The sequence below is a fragment of the Trichosurus vulpecula genome, chromosome 9, assembly GCF_011100635.1.
Source record: "Trichosurus vulpecula isolate mTriVul1 chromosome 9, mTriVul1.pri, whole genome shotgun sequence".
NCBI lineage: Eukaryota > Metazoa > Chordata > Mammalia > Diprotodontia > Phalangeridae > Trichosurus > Trichosurus vulpecula.
Window position 1 is genome coordinate 22,986,242 of NC_050581.1, and position 20,821 is coordinate 23,007,062.

Genomic DNA, 20,821 nt, shown 5'->3' on the forward strand with positions numbered 1-20,821 from the left:
GTGCCATACCAATCAAACTACCAGAAAATTATTTTACAGAGCTAGATAAAATAATAAGAAAATCCATCTGGCTGAACAAAAGGTCCAGAATATCAAGGGAATTAATGAAAAGAAATTCTAGGGAAGGTGGTCTAGCCATACTGGATATAAAATGTACTATAAAGCAGCAGTCATCAGAAGTACCTGGTACTGGCTAAGAAGCAGAGTGGTGGATCCATGGAATAGGTCAGGTACACAAGGTGTAGTAGTCAATGACTATAGCAATGTGTTCTTTGATAAACCCAAAGAATCCAGCTTCTGCACTAAGAATTCACTATTTCACAAAAACTGCTTGGAAAATTGGAAAATGGTGTGGCAGAAACTGGGCATAGACACATATCTTACACCATATAACAAAATAAAGGCATGGACTTCATAAAATAAAATCAAAATGGGTTTATGATTTAGGAATAAAGGCTGAGACTATAAGCAATTTGGGAGAGCAAGGAATAGTTTACCTTCAGATTTATGGGAAAGGGAAGAATTCATGATCCAACAAGAGATAGAGAATATTACAAAATGCAAAATGGACAATTTTGACTATGTCAAATTGAAAAGTTTTTGTATAAACAAAGCCAACGCAACTAAGATTAGGAGGGAAGCGGAGAATTGGGAGAAAATCTTAACAACTGTCTCTGATAAAGGCCTCATATCTAAAATATATTGGGAACTGAGCCAAACTTATAGGAATACAAGTCATTCCCCAACTGAGAAATGGCCAAAGGATATGAACAGGCAGTTTTCAGAGGAAGAAATTAAAGATATCTATAGACATATGAAAAAATGCTCTAAATGACTATTGATTAGATAAATGCAAATCAAAACAACTCTTACGTATCACATCTCTCCTGTCAAACTGGCTAACATGACAAAAGAGGAAAATGATAAATGCTGGAGAGGATGTGGGAAAATTGGAACATTGATACATTGTTGGTGGAGTTGCGAATAGATCCAGCCATTCTGGAGAGCCCAAAGGGCTATAAAAATGTGCGTTCCCAGCAATACCACTCCTAGTGCTATATCCCAAAGAGAGCATGTTAGTGGGAATTGGAGCTGTATGTACAAAAATATTTATATCAGCTCTTTTTGTGGTAGCAAAGAATTGGAAATCAAGGTCATGCCCCTCAATTGGGGAATGGCTAAACAAGTTATGGTATATGAATGTAATGAACATTATTGTGCTGTAAGAAATGGTGGAGATATGGACTTCATAATAACCTCAAAAGACCTACATGATATGATGCTGAGTGAGAGGAGCAGAACCAGGAGGGCACTGTACACATCCACAGACATATTGATTCTGTCATGACTAACTTTGATAGATTTGGCTCTTCTCAGCAATACAAGGTTCAAAAACAGCTTCAAAGGACTCATAATGGAAAGAGCTATCTACATCCAGAGAAAGGACTATGGAGTCTGAATGCAGACTGAAGCAAGCTATCTGCTCTCTCTTTTTTTCTGTCTCTTCTTTTTTGGTTTAGTTTCTTCTTTCTCATGATTTACTGCATTGATCATGGTTCTTCTTTACAACTTGACCATTGTGTAAATATGTTCAATGCGAAGGTATATATAGAATTCCTTGCGGTCTTGGGGGGAGGGGGGAGAGGAAGGAGGGAAAGAAAATATGGAACTCAAAAACTTGTGTAACTGAGTGTTGTAAACTAAAAATAAATATGTATTTTATGTATATATATATATGTGTGTGGGTGTGTGTGTGTGTGTGTGTATCTTCAAAAGCGTGATGAAAGGACTTCTAAGACTTAGGAAATCTAGATTCTAAACCAACCAATGCTACCATTAACCAAAAATTCAACTTGTATTTGTCTCACTTTTGTTATCTGTAAAATGAAGGTATGTAGTTAGTTTTTGTTTTTCCTTTACAGACTCAAATGACTTTTCAATATAATAAGGACTGTCCAATGACAGTCCATGTTGTGAAAACCTCATGAAAATGGGAGCTTATGCCAATAACATAAAACAAAATAAAACAAAAAGTTTCCCTGATCTGGTGACATAACTTGTTAGTGAAAATAGAACCTGGGATACTTAGCCCAGTTTGTATAAAGTATACCTGAGAAAAAAGAATATAAAGGTCACAAAATTTTTAGTGTGACCATTTACACCTTGGAAACCATTAAATACTGCAACTCAGAGATTGATTTCTTGCATTGTTAATTGTTTAAAAGACTTTAAAAAGCAGTGGGGAAAATATTAATGGTGTAGATTAGATTTCAAAGTGTTTCATGTGTACTTTTTTCTGTAGAATTAGTTATTGAACATTACCTATACACCCTAGCCCACAGCTCAATGGGTATGGATTAGGTATAAACCTGTTAGTTACATTTATGCTTCTATATCAGTTTATAAAATCCTTTCCTCACAACATTTTAGTACTATGGGTAGTGAAAGTATTATTACCACCATTTTATAGGAGAAAAAAAAACTGAGGCTCAAAGAAGCTCTGGCAACTGATGAAAAGGCTAAAATTACTGAACTTCGACATCACTGAGTTAAAGATTTTCAAGTTCAACTTTTTGCCATGATAAACTGTGTTTTGCTTACAGACTTAAAATATCATAGTTTTCAAAATCCCTAACTTCGTTGCTAAATGTAGAACATTATAGTTAATATTGATTTGCACTGTGAAATTTTATGCACCTAAAATAGATTCTATTCTTCTAACTGCTACTAGATACTGGCTCAGAGTGAATGTAAATAGCAGTTGCTTTTGTTTTGGCCAGAAACCCTAAGGATCTTCCCTTCCCAAATTGATTTTTTTTTCTTTTGGACTAGGTAAAACAGGCCATTCTCTGTTTCATTTCTTATCTAGCCTTTATCACTGTTTGGGCATTGCCTCACTCAAACCTAGACCTGATATAGACCTTAACTTAAAAAGGTCAAGGTCTCCAATTGCATCCAGGGCCACCTCCAGTCATCCAATCTACATCTTGCCGCTGGACTTTTCATAGCCCTCGTCACTTAAATCCATTTCGCTTGCATGTCACGATATCACTTCCCTGTTATCATGGTCCTCTTGGAAAATAAAGGGCAAACAACAACTATATAACAGAGTTGTGCTTAAATGCCCCTAAAAATGACCAAAAACACACTTTATCATCTCATACTTAGATCAGCCTCATTAAATAGTTCACCTAATAGTTCTTGAATGCTTTAGTGATACTATAAAAAACTGTAAGTAATCAGAAAAGGTGACATTGTGATTTTTATCAGTTTTCTAAGAGCTGTTGAAATAATAAAAATTTCTGAAATACAGGAAATGTAAGCAAAGTTTACCAATAAATCATACACATGTCCACAATGATGAGCTCATTTAAAAATAATTACTTCTGTTCAGATTTAAGTAAAACCACTAGACTGTGTTTGAAGTGGTTTTGCAGATGAAATCTAATTAAGTTTGTTATGTTCTCAAAATATATGGGAACAAAGAGAAACTTCAAAAAGCAGCATATTCTGCTTTGCATTTTGTTGAGACAGAGCTGGACTGAATCAAGCAAAATTATATTGCCTTTATGTACACTCAATATTGCCTGGATGAAAACAAATAGAATGTAGCCCATGCTAATTTAAAACCTAAACTACCCACTGAATGTACATATATAGACAAGTATATATCCAGAAGCATTATAACATAAGGTATTTTGCCTGGAATCAGAAAGACTTTAGTTCAAATCTTACCCTTTATAGTCCCTGACAAGTTATGTTAGGAAGGAAGGAAGGAAGGAAGGAAAGAAAGAAAGAAGGAAGGAAGGAAGGAAGGAAGGAAGGAAGGAAGGAAGGAAGGAAGGAAGGAAGGAAGGAAGGAGGTTAGGGTAGAAAGAAGTGTTGAAGTTTAGGAATTCTGGTGAAGAGGTCAGGGAACCATATGTTTTTAGGGGTGCTTGAGACCCCAAAATCCAAACATGCTGGGTCCTGTTGGAATGAATTCGACTCAAGCCTTCTCACAGCCAAAGAGAGACAAAGTTTATTACGGATTCGTCATATTGGGTTGTCTTAAGAAATCTCACCATTTGTGACACTTGTTTTCACAAGCAGGTCAGATTCCACCTGAGGTAGATGGAATCTGAGCACCTTCATGGAGGCAAGATGAAACTTATACACATAAAGATTGCTGGAAGGATCTACGGTGGTCCTGGGGTGATGGGAGGAGGGGTTTAGGGAGTGTCTTGAGGAGTCTAAGGAGGAGCTTGATGGGACTGGGATGAGGTCAGACTGCAGGAACCAAGAGAATGAGATTAATGGTGGGAACTAGCTGAAAGCTACATGGAGATAATAGACAATGTAGTGCTAACCTAGTTTAAGGGTAACAGATTTGAGCATAGACACTTTGATAGGATCAAGGGTAGAAGCTAGCCAGACAATGGCCCAGAAATAGACCAGGTTAAGAGCAACCTAGCCTAGAGATTTAGGCCTAGCAATAATGAAAGACTTATGGCCTCAGGCAAATGCCTCATCTAGTGGGAAGATTCAAGGGGAATTCAAGGGGGCTCCCACAGTAAAAACCTCATCACTGGAACCCCAAAGTAGCAACATGTGGGTCCTGTCCAAATGAATTTGACTCAAGCCTTCTTTTGGCCAACAAAAAACAAAGTTTATTAAAGATCTGCCACATTGGGTAGATGCTCAAGGAATCTGAGCATTTGTGATGCTTGTAGTGACAAGAAGAAGGCTAGATTGAATTCTGAGCACCTTAATGGAAACAAGATGGATCTTATATACAGAATGACTGTGGGAGGGATCTAGGGTTGGTGCAGTCTGGGGTGACTAAAGGAGCAGTTTAGGGAGGATCTTGATGGGACTAGGGTGAGTAGAGGTCTGTGCCTGGAACCAAGAGAATGGGATTTTGACAGGATTAAGGGAGGTAAGTAGCTGGGGGCAACCTGGAGGTAAAAGACAATGAAGGGCTAGGCTAGGTTAAGGATAACAGAGATTTGGGCATTGAGATAATAAAGGGCTTATAGCCTCAGGAAAAATGCCAGATCTAGGGGGAGGATTCAAAGAACCTGTACACAGTCAGAAGGAAGGAAGAAAAAGCTCCTATTTTGTGCCAAGCACTGTGCTAAGTGCTCAATAAATCTTATCGCATTAGATCTTCCCAACAATGCTGGGAGGTAGTTGCTATCATTGTCCTCATCTTACAGTTGAGGAAACTGAAGGAAATAGCCATCAAATGACTTGCCAGGAGTCCCAAGGAACTGAACTCAGCTCTTCCTGGGAAAGTCATCTATTCTCTGTGTGTCTTGGATGGCTCCCTAGAAGCTGGTGTGATCTTCTCTACAATGATAAAATCACAGATTCTTGTCTATGCCCAAGTAACTCATGTATTTGTTCATTCAAAAAATATATATTTGTTAGTTGCTTACTATGTGCAGAAAACTATGGCAAGTCCTGCAAAAGTGAAGATAAGACACAGTCTCTGCATTCATAATAACAAAAATAATATACCGCATTTATATATTGTTTTAAGATTTACAGAGCACCTTACAATATACTGCTATCTTATTTATTCTTCAAAATTCCTGCAATAATATGGTATCACATTTATTCCTTACGATATCCCTTTGAGGCAGGTGCTATTATTATCCTTATTTAGATGAAGAAGCTGAGGCTAAGTGATTTTAAGCAATTTGCTAAGCATCACACAGCTAGTAAAAGCAGGATTCAAACCAGGTATTCCTGATTCCAGCTCCAATATTCTCTATTAACCGTACCATCTAGTTGCCTTAATGAGTACACTAGTAAAGAGATAAAGCGACAATACAGACAGTTACAATACACAGTATTAAATACTGAATTAAGTGCAAAGTGAGATCTTAAGGGAAAACGTGTTATAGGCCAGAGAAAATTAGTCAAAGTGTCAGAGAGGAAGTGACATTTGAGCTAGGCTTTAAAGGATTGATAGCAATTCAGCAAGCAAAGAGGAGGAGAGAAAACAAGTAGTTGCTGAATTTGCTAAGAACAAAATCAAAGAGAGAGAGAGATGAAAGAGGTGTGTGTATATGTGTGTGCGAGGGGAAAGGATAGTGAAAGGTAGGAAGTGCTACATATAGCAAAGAGTAGTCTTGGTTGGATGGAGCATAAAATATGAGGAGAGGAGAGTGATGAGATAAGGGTGGGAAGTCAGGATCACAGGGCCATACCACCCTCAGTTCTATACTAGAATTAGAAGTGAAAGAGACCTCAGAAGTCAAATAGTCCAATTGTGAAGAAACTGAAGCCCCAAGAGGTTAATGACTTGTCCAAGTTCACACCAATCACATGAGACAGAGTTAGAATTTGAACCCAGACCCTTTGATTAAATACAGTGATCTTAGTTGAATTCAAATGAACAAAGATCCATTAAGTGCCTACCAAGGCACCTCTTTGGGACTGACAATGTGACAACAAAAATGAGTCTCTTTAACTTCAAGGACCTTTCATTCAACTAAATTGTTCCCATATTGTATAAGTGTGCGTTGGGGGTAGAGGATGGTTAATTTTCAATTCAATTAATTTCAATTCAGTGGAAATTTATTAAACACCTATTATGTGCAAAGGCACCATAAAAAGTCATTGGGGAAATAAAAACAGTATTGAAGCAATATCAAGTAATAAACAGATTAAATCCACTTAGCAAATTAGTTCTTAATCTTCTATTATGCACAAAAAACATTGAAAAGGTAATCTAAAAAGATAACTTCTAGAACTATCCCTTTTTTAATCATTAAGATCTTCAGGAAAAAAAAATATACTATAAATGCTGGGGATCATGTGTAGAATCTTCCCATTAGGGTCCACAACAGATGATGATTACAGAACTTCAGGGGCATATTTTCAGGCACATATTGTCACACAATTCTTAACAAATTTCCTTTCCTATATTGTCAAGTACACTGTAGGAAGTTGCCTTGGTTCTTATTTTCATAAGATCACAGATCTAAAGCTCAAAGCACCCTCCAAAGGCATCTTGTCAAACACCTTCCATATTTATTTATTTATTTATTTTAACAGTTGAAGAGACAAAAGGTCCTTAGAGGTTAAGCAACTCACCCAAAGTCACACAGGTAATAAGGGGTCAGAGCTGAGGATTGTATCCCAATCTTCTAGTTGTAAAACCAAAGCTGTTTATACCTCCCTACTGTTGAAATTACACCTGTTTAAAATACACTGAATTTCACCACCTCAAAAAGGGAAAAAAAAACAAACTTATTTTGAGATCCTGTTTCTTTTCATTTTGCAAAGTTGGCCATTCCTGTCATGCTTGTCTGACTATTGTGACCGATGCATTTGTTGTGTTTCACATTTCTTTAGTGTTGTGCTTCATTTGCTAAGTGTCACGTCCAGTCTCCCTGGAGAGAAAGTTCCTCTTCAATTGTGCTCACTGTGTGTTCCATTATTTCTCCTCCTTCTTCCTCCCTTTTTTGGTCATCAGCAAAGTTAATTAACTTGCTGTCAGAATTCTTGTTTTATAATTGTGAATCTCCTAACCTACCATTAGCTGAAAATGAGGCAAAAGAGTTGAAAAATGGCATGATTTAATCTTGGAAAGGGTTACTACATGAAGTATGAATATTTTCCAAATATTAAAAAGGCAGTGTAATGTATTTATTACTTTGTCACCATGCTAATGATTTAGGTTTATAAATTAAAATGTGTGGTGCAACACAAAGTTAATTTATACTTTCTTCTTTCAAAAATTCCTGAGTTAACTATCGTAGCTTACCACAGTAGACAGTGGGACCAGTGTGAGTCAAGTTCAAACATCATTCTTGTACTCAAAAATTTTCTCAAATGATTGAAACAATTCATAGCTCTATAAGCAGTAGATTCATGTGCCTTATCCCCTACAATGCCTCCAAACAATTGCTGATTTTCTTTTTTTTTATTTTTGCCTATCTGATAGGTAGAATCTCAGAGTTGATATAATTTGTATATTTCTTACTATCATTTATTGATTTTTTTTTGTTTTTGACAATTAAATTGATATTTTTAAAAAGTGCATATGTTTCTTTGGGATGACGCGTTGTGAGAATAAGACCTTCTGAATACCAATTAATACACCAATTAGTACACCTTGCAAGAATATGTGACAGAATGATTTGCCCAAGATCATGTTTAACTAGTGGTTTGCCTGGGAAAATAATCTGAGCCTCCTGACTCTTGGGACAGTATCTCTTTCTCTCTATCCCCCCAGCCTTATTGTCCTCTCCTTCCCCTCGCCATTCATTAGAATGAATTAGAGCTGTCCAAGGGTGCAAAGGTCTGCCTTGGGAGTTTTTAACTGAGATTAAATAATGATTCCTTAGGGAGGGAGTAGAGAGGATTTGTGTTCAAGTACTGGTTGAACTCTAGTTCTAGACATCCAAAGTCCCTTCTAATTTTGAGATTTGTTATTTTTGTTATGCCATATTGACGTGATTAATGTGTCCTTACTCTAAATTATATTTTGAATACCTTTTAGAGGGTTTTTCCAGTTACTTTAATCGAGTGAAATTAACTGGTGCTGGGTTATCTCAGGCCTAAGGCAGACTAACATAGTTCTCTGTTAACCATTTTCTGCCTGAAATGATCTGTAGTAAAATTGGAAAACCGCAAACTAGTATTTAGATTGATTCTAGCCAGGTGCACAACGTTAGTGAGGATTTAATAAGCATCTGTTATATGTAAAGCATTCTGCTGGCACTAGGACACAAAGACAAAAGGAAAATAGTCCCTGTCTTCAAGGAGCTTTCGTTTTACTCACGATGGGGGTGTTGCAGGGATGGGTACAATTATTTCTCAGATTTAATAAAAATGAAGCCTATTCAAATTAATTTCTTTTTTTTGTTACTAAAACAAATATTCAATAAGAAAAGGAAAAGAAACATATTATGAACTTGAATATTGAAACAAATACAAAATAAGAAAAAAAGCATGTCATAGCAGAGTATAAGATAGGATTAAAAATATGTAGAAATAAATTTTCATTTCAAGAAGGCCTACATAATAAATACTACACATTATGTTAAGGGCTTCCATCTTTTCTTTTGTTCTCCACTGTGCACTTTCTACATTGTTATTTTCCTGCCATTTTCTCCCCTCCATCGCTCATCAGAAGGTTACAATTAAGATATATGTGTGTGTGTATACACAAATACATACATACGTATATATAATACACATATGTGTATATACATATATTTACATAATAACTTTACTACATATTTAAAAGGAATAGCAATTTGGGCATAATAGATTTTAGTTTCATGTACAATCATCTGTTCTCTCTATTCTTATTTTGTAAATTTTAATTAATTTATTTTTATTTTTCAACATTCACTTTTACAAGATTTGGACTTCCAAGTTTTTTCCCCATCTTTCCCATCCCACCATCCCAGGACAGTGTGCATTCTGATCATCCAATCTGCCCTCCCTTCTATACCCCTGCCCCTTCTCTTATCTCCTTCCTCTTCTATTTTCCAGTAAGACAAGATGGATTTCTACATCCCATTGTCTGCATATTTTATTTCCCAGTCGCATGTAAAAACCATTTGTAATATTCATTTTTGAAGCCTTGAGTTCCACATTCTCTCCCTCCCTCTCTCTCCACTCATTCTCATTGAGAAGGCAAGCAATTTGATGTAGGTTATACATGTGTAGTCATGCAAAACACTTCCATAATAGTCATATTGTGAAAGACTAATTATAATTACCTCCATCCTATTCTGCCCCTATTTATTCTATTATCTCCTTTGACCCTGTCCCATATCAAAAGTATTTGCTTCTGATTACCCTCTCCCCGCCCCGCATTTGCCCTCTTTTCTATCATACCCCCCTTTATGCCCTTCCCCTCTATTTCCCTATAGGGTAAGATAGATTTCCATACCCAGTTTAGTGTATATGTGTAATAGCAATTTAAATTTGAAGATCTTCCCACCCATTAATAGGCCATATAACCTGCTTACATCACAAGAAGCCTAAGACTCACATGGTGGGAGGAACTTTCTGACAGGAAAAGTAAGTTATGTCACAGGAAATGCAGAGAGAGAGGGAGAGAGAGAGAGAGAGGGAGCAGTTATGGCTGCTAATGGCTGCTAATGGCCACCCTTCTGATGGTTTGAACTGAACAGGCTGACTTAGCTGTACTGTGAGTTTGTTTTTGGGAAGACCCCAGCAGAGGACTGGAGAGGTTTTTGGGATGGTGAGGCTCCATGTTGTGATACTGTATATGGAATGCTTTACTGCTGTGCTAGATTGGATAAATGGCTTGTGGAATATGGTTCTCTGGTGCCTGAATAAATGATTTACTTCTACTACCTTCTATGTGGAGAGTCTTGTATACTTTGCCACACAGAACTACATAGGCATTTTGACAAGTATTTGGTGACATGGATGGGATTGGAAGGTATAAAATCTCTGTTTAGAGGTAGAAGGGCTTTAGAGGAAGAAATGGTTACCCCAGGATGGGAGGATGTAACTTATTGCTCCCTAGCAAGGGAATGGTCTAAAAGCACTGGTTTGCATGAGGACTGGAAACAGAAGACACACAGTGGAGGACCTCTAATGTCTCAGAGAAGTTAGTGTTGAGCCAGGAAAGGAAATGCCAACTGAGATCTTTAGAAAAAGCTGGATTTTACTCACAGCCTATCACATCACACATGAAAGCAGGGACAGACTATTATGAAAGAGAACTCACGCTTAAACGGCTGCTAATTCAAGTGAGAGTGCTTCTTCTATACCACAGCAAGATGGAGAAACTCAGGTGGTAGAACAACAGCTAGAAGGCAGAGGGAGCAAAGGAGGTCAAGAGCACACCTCAGTTCAGCCTTGGTCAAGACTAGCAGCCTGTCTGGTTACCATGGTAACAGGGAGAGAGAATCTAGACAAGAAAATACAACGTCAGAACCTGATAATACTTTGTGGTGTAAAGGTATTCCTGAGCCACAGAGTGTTACAGTATCACACCAGATTTCCCAGCTAGAAGTGTGCACCATACAGCGAAGGAAGGAAGAAACACAGGATTGTAATACTGTTTTCAGGTTTTGGAAGATTTTACACAGGAGGAAATCAGAGATATCTTCAGTAGGTTCACCCAGAGAATGGGAGAATCATTAATATCTTGTCATGAAGGGGCCTCAAGCGTGTCTGTAGATACTGTGGACTGTATGAGATTCATAAGCATTAGTCAGAATGCTTTTGCACAGCAAGCTTTTAGAGATTATCATTTGCAAATAACCAATTTCTTAGCTTTGGCTGTGACTAGCTATAAAGGACAATATCCTGATGATACTATGTGGCCTACTGCAGATAGACTCTGGCATTCAGTTAGGGACTGTATGAGAAAGTTAAAGGAGGAGATAATGAAGACTGCTATTATGATGGAGGAATGCTGAAGTTTATTATGAAACTCCCTTGGGAGTCTCTCATAGGAATTTAATAGTTAAAACAGCCCCTCCCCCCACTTATAAACATGTGATTCTGTCTCTGCTAATTGCAGAAGTAGAGAACACTCTTTCAGAAGTACTGGATAAGATTTCACAGTTAAGTGACTTAGGAGACTGGGGAAAAGGTACATTTTCTTGGGAGAGAAGGGTAAAAAGCCAGGGGATTCAGCATCGGAATGACAAGGAGAGAAATGTTTACTGCTCTATTGAAAGCAGGAGTAGATTTCAGAAGAATAGACAGTATTCCAACTAATAAGCCATACAAAATGTACTGACATAAGAGGCTTAATAGCAAATGAAATAGAGAAGTAAGAACTGCCCCTACAAATCCTATAGATCTTGAACCCTTGTATCCAAGGGAGTCACACCTTCAAGGAGACTAGGTAATAGGCAGAGGCCCAGCTCAGATTAAAGAAACACACAGAGGAGATTACAGATCCCATATTAATCTGAATATATATTGAAAAAATGGATCAAATATTATAACTAGGGCATTGATAGACACTGGGGTAGAGTCCAGCTTGATTTATGGAATTGGAATTTATGAAAACCCTGAAGAATTTAAGCATGGTACTCCTACTACTGTCACAGGACTAGGAGGGGCTAAAATATTAGCCAACAAGTCAAACTGATGATGAAAATTGGACAATTTCCTAAGAAAGAATATACCATGGTCCTTGTACCCATTCCTGAATACATCATTGGAAATAGCTATATTGAAAGGCATGACTCTAAATTTGCCTGAGGAGAGATAACAATTTGCAGTAAGGAAGATAGGAATTAATACAGTTTTAGTGGGAAAAGTAAAGATGGACACAATCACTTTACCTGAACATTCTGAAGTAATTACTTTGAAGCAGTATCATGTGTCAGGTGGGCAAGATGAAATTGCCAGTGCTATAAAGGAACATGCTGAAACAGGAGTGTTAGTCTCTACAGCCACTCAATGGAATAATCCTGTATGGCCAATATGAAAGTCAGATGGAATGTGGAAAATGACAGTGGATTATAGACAATTGAATAAAGTGACTCCACCCTTGTGTGCTACTGTTCCAGATACTCTTACCTTAATAGAAAGGATCCAGATATGTGATGGGACTTGGTAAGCAGTTATTGATTTGGCAAATGCTTTCTTTACAATCCAATAGACCCCAAACAATAGGACCAGTTTGCTTTTACATGGCAGGGCCAACAATATACTTTTATCTGATTGCCACAAAGATATCTACATATCCCAACTGTTTGTTATAGGATTGTGGCTGAAAATTTGGATTAACTAAGGTTACCTGGTATACAGCTTATGACTACATAGATAATATTATGATACAAGAACAAAATGTAAAAGAAGTGGAAAAGAGTTTGTTACTTTGAATTGAGTGTATGAAAAGCAAAGGAAGAGCAATTAACCCTGCAAAGATTCAAGGACCAGCTCAAACTGTAAAGTTTGTGGGTATGAAATGGAATAAAGGAATGAATGAATGTGAGAAATTCTCCCACAAGCTCCACAGAAGATTCAAGATTTTCCTATCCCCATCAATAAGAAAGAGGCATAAAAGGTCATAGGACTGTTTGGATATTGGAGGTACCATATTCCACATCTCGGACAGATTTTGAAAGCCTTATATAAAGTTACTAGGAAAAACTACGAATTTGGTTGTGGTCTAGAACAGAGTAAAGCTTTTGAAGAAGCTAAAGTGGCTATACAATTGGCTCTGGATTTATGGCCTATGCAAAGTGGACCCATGGAATTACATTGACTGTACAAGATGATTATGCAAATTGGAGTTTATGGCAGAAACAATGAAGCTGAAATGTACCCTTAGGATTTTGGTCAATGAAACTACTTTCACCTTGATTACAATATACACCTTTGGAAAAGCAGTTTTTTTTTTGTTTGTTTGTTTGTTTTGGATCCACAAGTGAGTTTTATTTAATTAATTTATTTATTTTTATCTTTAGTTTACAACACATGGTTCTACATAATTTTGAGTTCCAAATTTTCTCCCCTCCCTCCCCACTCTATCCCCAAGATGGCATGGAATCTCATATAACTACCATGTATAACTTCTCATTGAATTAATTTATACTCTAGTCAAGTTGTGGAGAAGAATTATGACCAATGGAATGAATCATGAGAAAAAAGAAACAGAACCAAAAAAACCCAAAAAAACAAAAAACAAAACCAAAAGAGAAGAAAAAAAGGCAAGCATATAGTGTGCCTGAATCTGCATTCAAACTTCACAGTTCTTTTTCTGGATGTAGATAGCATTCTCCATCATGGGTCCCTTGGAGTTGTACTTGCACCTTGTGTTGTTTAGAAGAGCTAAGTCTGTCAGGGTTGGTCCTCATGGAATCCATATATCTGTGGTTGAGTACAATGTTCTCCTGGCTCTGCTCCGCTCACTCAGCATTATGTCATGTAGGTTTTTCCAGGTTGTTACGAAGTCCGTATCATCCCCATTTCTTATGGCACAATAGTATTCCATTACCTTCATATACCACAGCTTGTTCAGCCATTCCCCAATTGATGGGCATCCCTTTAATTTCCAATTCTTGGCTACCACAAAAAGAGCCACCATAAATACTTTTGGACATATGGGGCCCTTTCCCTCTTGTGTGATTTCTTTGGGATACAACCCTAGAAGTGGTATTGCTGGGTCAAAGGATATGAACATTCCCATGGCCCTTTAGGCGTAGTTCCAAATTAGTCCCCAAAATGGTTGGATCATCTCACAACTCCACCAGCAACGTAACAATGTTCCAATTTTCCCACATCCACTCCAGCATTTGTCATCCTCCTGCTTTGTTATTTTAGCCAATCTGACAGGAGAGATGTGGTATCTAAGAGTTGTTTTGATTTGCATTTCTCCAATCAGTAGTGATCCAGAGCATTTTTTCATATGCCTATAGATAGGTTCAATTTCTTCCTCTGAAAACTGCCTGTTCATATCCTTTGACCATTTCTCAATTGGGGAATGGCTTGTATTCCTATAAGGCTGGCTCAGTTCCCTGTATATTTTGGAAATGAGGCCTTTATCAGAGATACTAGTTGTAAAGATTTTCTCCCGATTTTCTGCTTCCCTCCTAATTTTTGTTGCATTGGCTTTTTTTGTACAAAAACATTTCAATTTAACATAATCAGAATTATCCATTTTTGCATTTTGTAATGCTCTCTATCTCTTGTAGGGTCATGAATTCTTTTCTTTTCCATAAATCTGATAAGTAAACTATTCCTTGCTCTCCCAAATTACTTATAGTATCAGCTTTTACTACTAAATCATGAACCCATTTTGACTTTATTCTGGTATATGGTGTAATATATTGGTCTATGCCCAGTTTCTGCCCTACCATTTTCCAATTATCCCAACAGTTTTTGTGAAATAGTGAATTATTAGCCCAGAAGCTGGCCTCTCTGGGTTTATCAAAGAGTAGATTGCTATAGTTGTTGACTTCTCTATGTTGTATTCCTATCCTATTCCATTGATCCACACCTCTGTTTCTTAGCCAGTGCCAGGTAGTTTTGATGACTGCTGCTCTGTAGTACAGTTTAATATCTGGTATGGCTAGGGTACCTTTTCTAGCATTTCTTTTCATTAATACCCTAGATATTCTAGACCTCTTGTTTTTCTAGATGAATTTTGTTATAATTTTGTCCAGCTCAGTAAAATAATTTTTTGGTAGTTTGATTTGTATGTCACTGAATAGATAGATTAATTTAGGTAAAATTGACATTCTTATTATATTAGCTCACCCTAACCATGAGCAATTGATATTTTTCCATTTATTCAGATCTGACTTTATTCGCGTGAAAAGTGTTTAATAATTATGTTCATATAGGCCCTGGGTTTGTCTTGGCAAATAGACTCCCAAATATTTTATAGTGTCTACAGTAACTTTGAATGGAATTTCTCTTTCTATCTCTTGCTGTTGGGCTTTGTCAGTAATGTATAGGAATGCTGAGGATTTATGTAGGTTTATTTTTATCCTGCAACTTTGCTAAAGTTGTTTATTATTTCAAGTAGTTTTTTACTTGATTCTCTAGGATTCTCCAAATAAATCATCATATCATCTGCAAAAAGTGATAATTTAGTTTCTTCTTTTCGTAATCTAATTCCTTCAATTTCTTTTTCTTCTCTTATTACTACAGCTAACGTTTCTAGTACCAAATTGAATAGTAGGGGTGATGATGAACATCCTTGTTGCACCCCGGATCTTATTGGGAATGCATCTAGCTTATCCCCATTACAAATAATGCTTGTTGATGGTTTTAGGTAGATGCTATTTATAATTTTAAGGAAGGTTCCATTTATTCCTATGCTTTCTCGTGTTTTTAATAGGAATGGGTATTGTACTTTATCAAAGGCTTTTTCTGCATATATTGAGATGATTATATGGTTTCTGCTAGTTTTGTTGTTGATATGGTCAATTGTGCTAATAGTTTTCCTAATGTTGAACCAGCCTTGCATTCCTGGAATAAATCCTACCTGGTCATAGTGTATTATTCTCATGATGAGTTGCTGCAATCTTTTTGCTAATATTTTATTTAAAATTTTTGCATTAATATTCATTAGGGAAATTGGTCTATAATTTTCTTTCTCTGTTTTGACTCTACCTGGTTTGTGTGTGTAGTACCATATTTGTGTCATAAAAAGAATTTGGTAGGACTCCTTCTTCACCTATTTTCCCAAATAGTCTACAAAGTATTGGAATTAGTTGTTCTTTAAATGCTTGATAGAATTCACATGTAAAACCATCTGGCCCTGGAGATTTTTTCCTAGGGATTTCATTGATGGCATGCTCAATTTCTTTTTCTGAGATGAGGTTATTTAGAAATTTTACTTCCTTTTCTGTTAACTTGGGCAGTTTATGTTTTTGTAGATATTCATCCATATCTCTAAGGTTGTCAAATTTATGGGCATACAATTGGGCAAAATAATTCCTAATTATTGTTTTGATTTCCTCTTCATTAGAGGTGAACTCACCCTTTTTGGAAAAGCAGTTTATTAGCTGTATATAAGGCTTTGGTAGAGAATGAAAAAATGACTCTGGGCCATGAAGTGATATTAAGGCCTGGAATCCGAACTATGACTTCCGTAAAGAGTTGCCAAGCATCTCACAGAATTGGACATGAGCAAGAAGTTAGCATAATTAAATGGAAATGGTATATTCAGAATAGATCAAAAATAGGTAAAAGTGGGAGTTTCTGCTCTGCATGAATCTATTGCAATCATTGACATTGATGGAAATGACAAACACTGAACCAAGGCAACAATTGGTGCAATCTTTGGTAAAATGGAATGACAGATGTGATTGATTGACCAAAGAACAGAAAAAATCACGCATGGTTTACTGATGGAAAAATAAAATATTTGGGGCAAAGAAGACATTGGAAAGCAGTAGCTTGTAACCCATGTACTAAGAGAACTTTGAAAAATACTGGGATGGCTGGAAGTAATCAATATGCTGAACTTATGGCAGTACATCAAGGTATTAAATCAGAGAAAAGAGGACAGTTTCATATATTCACTGATTCGTAGGCAGTAGCTAATGGGTTAGCTACATGGATGCCAACGTGTAAAAATCAAAATTGTGAAATTCTTAGTAAACATGTTTGGAGCGAATAATTATGGGAAAATATACAGACAAGTCTTTGGTTACTAATTTGTCAATTTTTCATGTAGATGCTCACGTACCCCTCACTATGCCCTAATGTGAATACAAAGCTCATGCAGATCTACCAGCAAAGATTGCTGTTGAACATATTCTCCCTACTTTGACACCAAATGATGATCCAGTACCAGCAAAATGGCTCCACCAAACAACTGGACAGTTAGGTGTCCAGGCCACACACTGGTGGGTGCAAGATCTAGGTATTAGCATCTCTTATTCAATGTTAAAGCAAATAGTAGAGGAATGTCATATATGTCAATTGGAAAAGGAATGAGCTTTTCCTTGGGTAGTAACTCTAGAAATAGCAAGGGGAAAAGTTTCAACCCAGATTTGGCAGATAGATTATATTGGACCACTATCCCAAGATAAAGGATGCAAATTTATATGCACTTGTGTCGATACCTATTCAGGTGTACTAGCAGCTTGTCCTTATAAGAATGCAATCCAGAAATACACCTGTAATACACCTGTAAATATTATAAGTGTATATCATGGAACCCCAATGCTGATTCAAAGTGACATTGGGTCACATTTCAAAGGTAATGAGATGAAGAGATACTGTGCATTGAACAATATAGAGGGACATGTCATATTCCATATTATCCACAAGCAGCTGAGTTGATAGAAAGAATGAATGGATTTTTGAAAGAACCGTTAAAAACTTAAGTTCAAATAATTTGTATCAACATTGGAAGGATAATTTGTTCACTGCTTTATGTAATTTGAATAATAGACCATTAGGAGGAAGTACACCTCTAGCCAGAATGATGACCCCAAACTTGCAAATTTTCTAATTTCTAAAATTTCTAATCTAACAGTGGACATATAAGATCAAATGTATTGAGTATTGGAATATGAAGGAAGATGTCCCACCCCTGTATCCAGGAATACCTGGTTTGGCAGGATATGATTTACATTGTTTAGAAGACTTTTGGTTGGATAGAAAAGAGATAAGAAAAATCTCTACTGGGATATATATGAGAATCCTTAAGAATCATTTTGAATGGATATTACCTAAACCAGGATTAGCAGTTCAGGGAATACATATATTGGCTGGAGTGATAAATTCTAGTTATCAAGCAGAAATTATCATGACACTCCAGAATTTAGGTGAATAACTTATACAGTTGTGTAAAAATGATAGAATAGTTCAATTTATTATTATTCCTTGTGAAACAATACCCCTTGTGAAAACTGACGCTCGTTCCAAAATAACTATCACAGGAAAGGAAGGATTTGGTTTAACTATAGAGTAAAATCAGGAGGTTAAGTATGGGCAAAATGGAAGCTGGACGATGTTCCAAAGGCTGCAGAAATTATAGCACATGGGAAAGAAAATACTGTAATGGTGGTTTACCCAGGGGGAAATGATTATGAAATTGTACCCTTGACTCACGTATTCTATCATGAATGAGGCTTTGATAGTCTCTTTGTTTCTTTTTGGATTTTGTCTCTTAAATTTGTTTGTAAGGCTTGTTTCCTGCAGGCTTAGTACCATCCATCTGCAGATGCCTGATGGCTTAAGCGAGATGTTACTCTCTGATGTGTTTGGATGTCGTCCCTGGACCTGTCCACCACTGTGATTTGTCATCTCTGGGCCTGTCCATGACTGTGATGTATTATCCCTCGACCTGGCATAAACTGAGTTCTGGATGTCAGCTTGCAAAAGAACTGACCTCTCAAATAGAACTCTTAATCTCTTGGGGCAGGGACAGATCTACATCCAATTTCAGCAGGAAGAAGCTTTGGAGGATGAGACCTTCGCCCCTTACCCCAAGACTTTGAGCACCAGTCGTTCAAGGGTGGAATGATGACATTGTTTTATATGCTTATGTTGGGCTATCCCTGTTATATTGTTGTGTAAAGTTCTGTTGACACCAGTTATCCTGGAATTCCCATTGCCCTATTTAATGGAATAAAAGAAGATCTTGGGGCCCAACACAATAGCAATTTAAATTTGAATATCTTCCCACCCATTAATAGGCCATGTGATCTGCTTACATCACAGGAAACCTAAGACTTATGTGGTGGGAAGAGCTTCCTGACAGGAAAAAGAAGTTAAAAATAAAGAGAGGGAGAGAGAGTGCAGTTATGGCTGCTAATGGCTGCTAGTGGCCACCATTGTGATAGTTAGAGCTGAACAGCGTGACTTAGCTGTATTGTGAGCTTGTTTTTGGGAAGACCCCAGCAGGGGGTTGGAGAGGTTTCGGGCTGGTGAGGCTCCATGTTGTGATATTGTGTAGGGAATGATTTACTGATGTGATAGATTGGATAAATGGCTTGTGGAATATAGTTCTCTGGTGCCTGAATAAATGGTTTACTTCTTCTACCTTCTATGTGGAGAGTTGTGTCGGTAGGCAAAATGGCCTTTGTTTTCTTTGAGTGACTCAGTTTATCTCATTGAGCCTTGCTGGGTTCTGGGCCCCTGTTAGGGCTAACTCCGGGGAGGGCCTAGTTTACATGTCTGGGACAGCAGAGGTTTTTAGACCACGTGGATTTAGGTGATGATTCATGGGGCTGGCTAAGGGGAGGTGTTAACTCCAGAACCATACCCTATTGGGTGTTAACCTAGTCTACCTGGATGTGAACCTCCCAGTGTCCTAGGGGGAGGGGTCAACTCAAGAACCAATAGGCTCTGGTCATTCAGGCAGTGCTTGATGATGTCAAAAACTCTGTAAGAGGAGAGAAGACAGCTTGAAGATCCCTTTTTTTCAGTTGAGGCAGCAGCGGGAGCAGTGGCGAGTGTGACTCTGGGCCAGCCCTTGTTCCGAGCTCTCAGGCTCAACCTAGATGTTGGTAACTATGAATTGTATTGGGTCTCTCTGTTGATATCTGTAATTTGTTTGTATTTTATTCTGAAGTTCGGGGTGCTGGTTTTTTCCCCTGAACTAACTGAATGCTGTCTGTATGCTGGATTAAAGTAAGCTTGTCAACCTCTTCACCATGTTTTCCTTGGTTAAGCAGATAAAAAGAACCTGCACTTTCCTCGTGTGCTGGCAGCTTTCTGGGTGCTGGCTATGGGTGGATCTTACACCCACACAGAAGCTGCTAGCCGGATTGTTAAAACAAGAGTCTTGTATACTTTGCCATACAGAACTACGTAGGCATTTTGACAATTATCATCTACATTGTTATTATTGCCTTACTGATACAATGTGTTATTCCCTCCTGAAGCCAAATCTGATGAGAGTAAGGTTCACTCATTCCCTCTCACCTCCCACTTCTTCCCCTTCATTGTAAAAGTTTTTTCTTGGTTCTTTTATGTGAGATAATTTATTCCATTCTACCTCTCCTTTTCTCCTTCTCCCAGTACATCCTTCTCTCACTCCTTAATTTTATTTTTTAGATATTATCCCTTCATATTAAACTCACCCTGTGCCCTCCGTCTATATGTATAAACATATATACATATACATAGATACATATATATGCAAATTATATATATATATGTGAGTGTGTGTGTGTGTGTGTGTGCACGTGTGTGTGTATGTGCGTGTGTTTATTCCCTCCAACTACCCTAACACTGAGAAAGGTCTCATGAGTTACAAATATCATGTCTCCATGTAGGAATGTAAACAGTTCAATGTTAATAAGCCCCTTATGATTCCTTGTTCCTGTTTACCTTTTCATGCTTCTCCTGAATCCTTGTATTTGAAAGTTTAAATTTCTATTCAGCTCTGGTTTTTTCATCA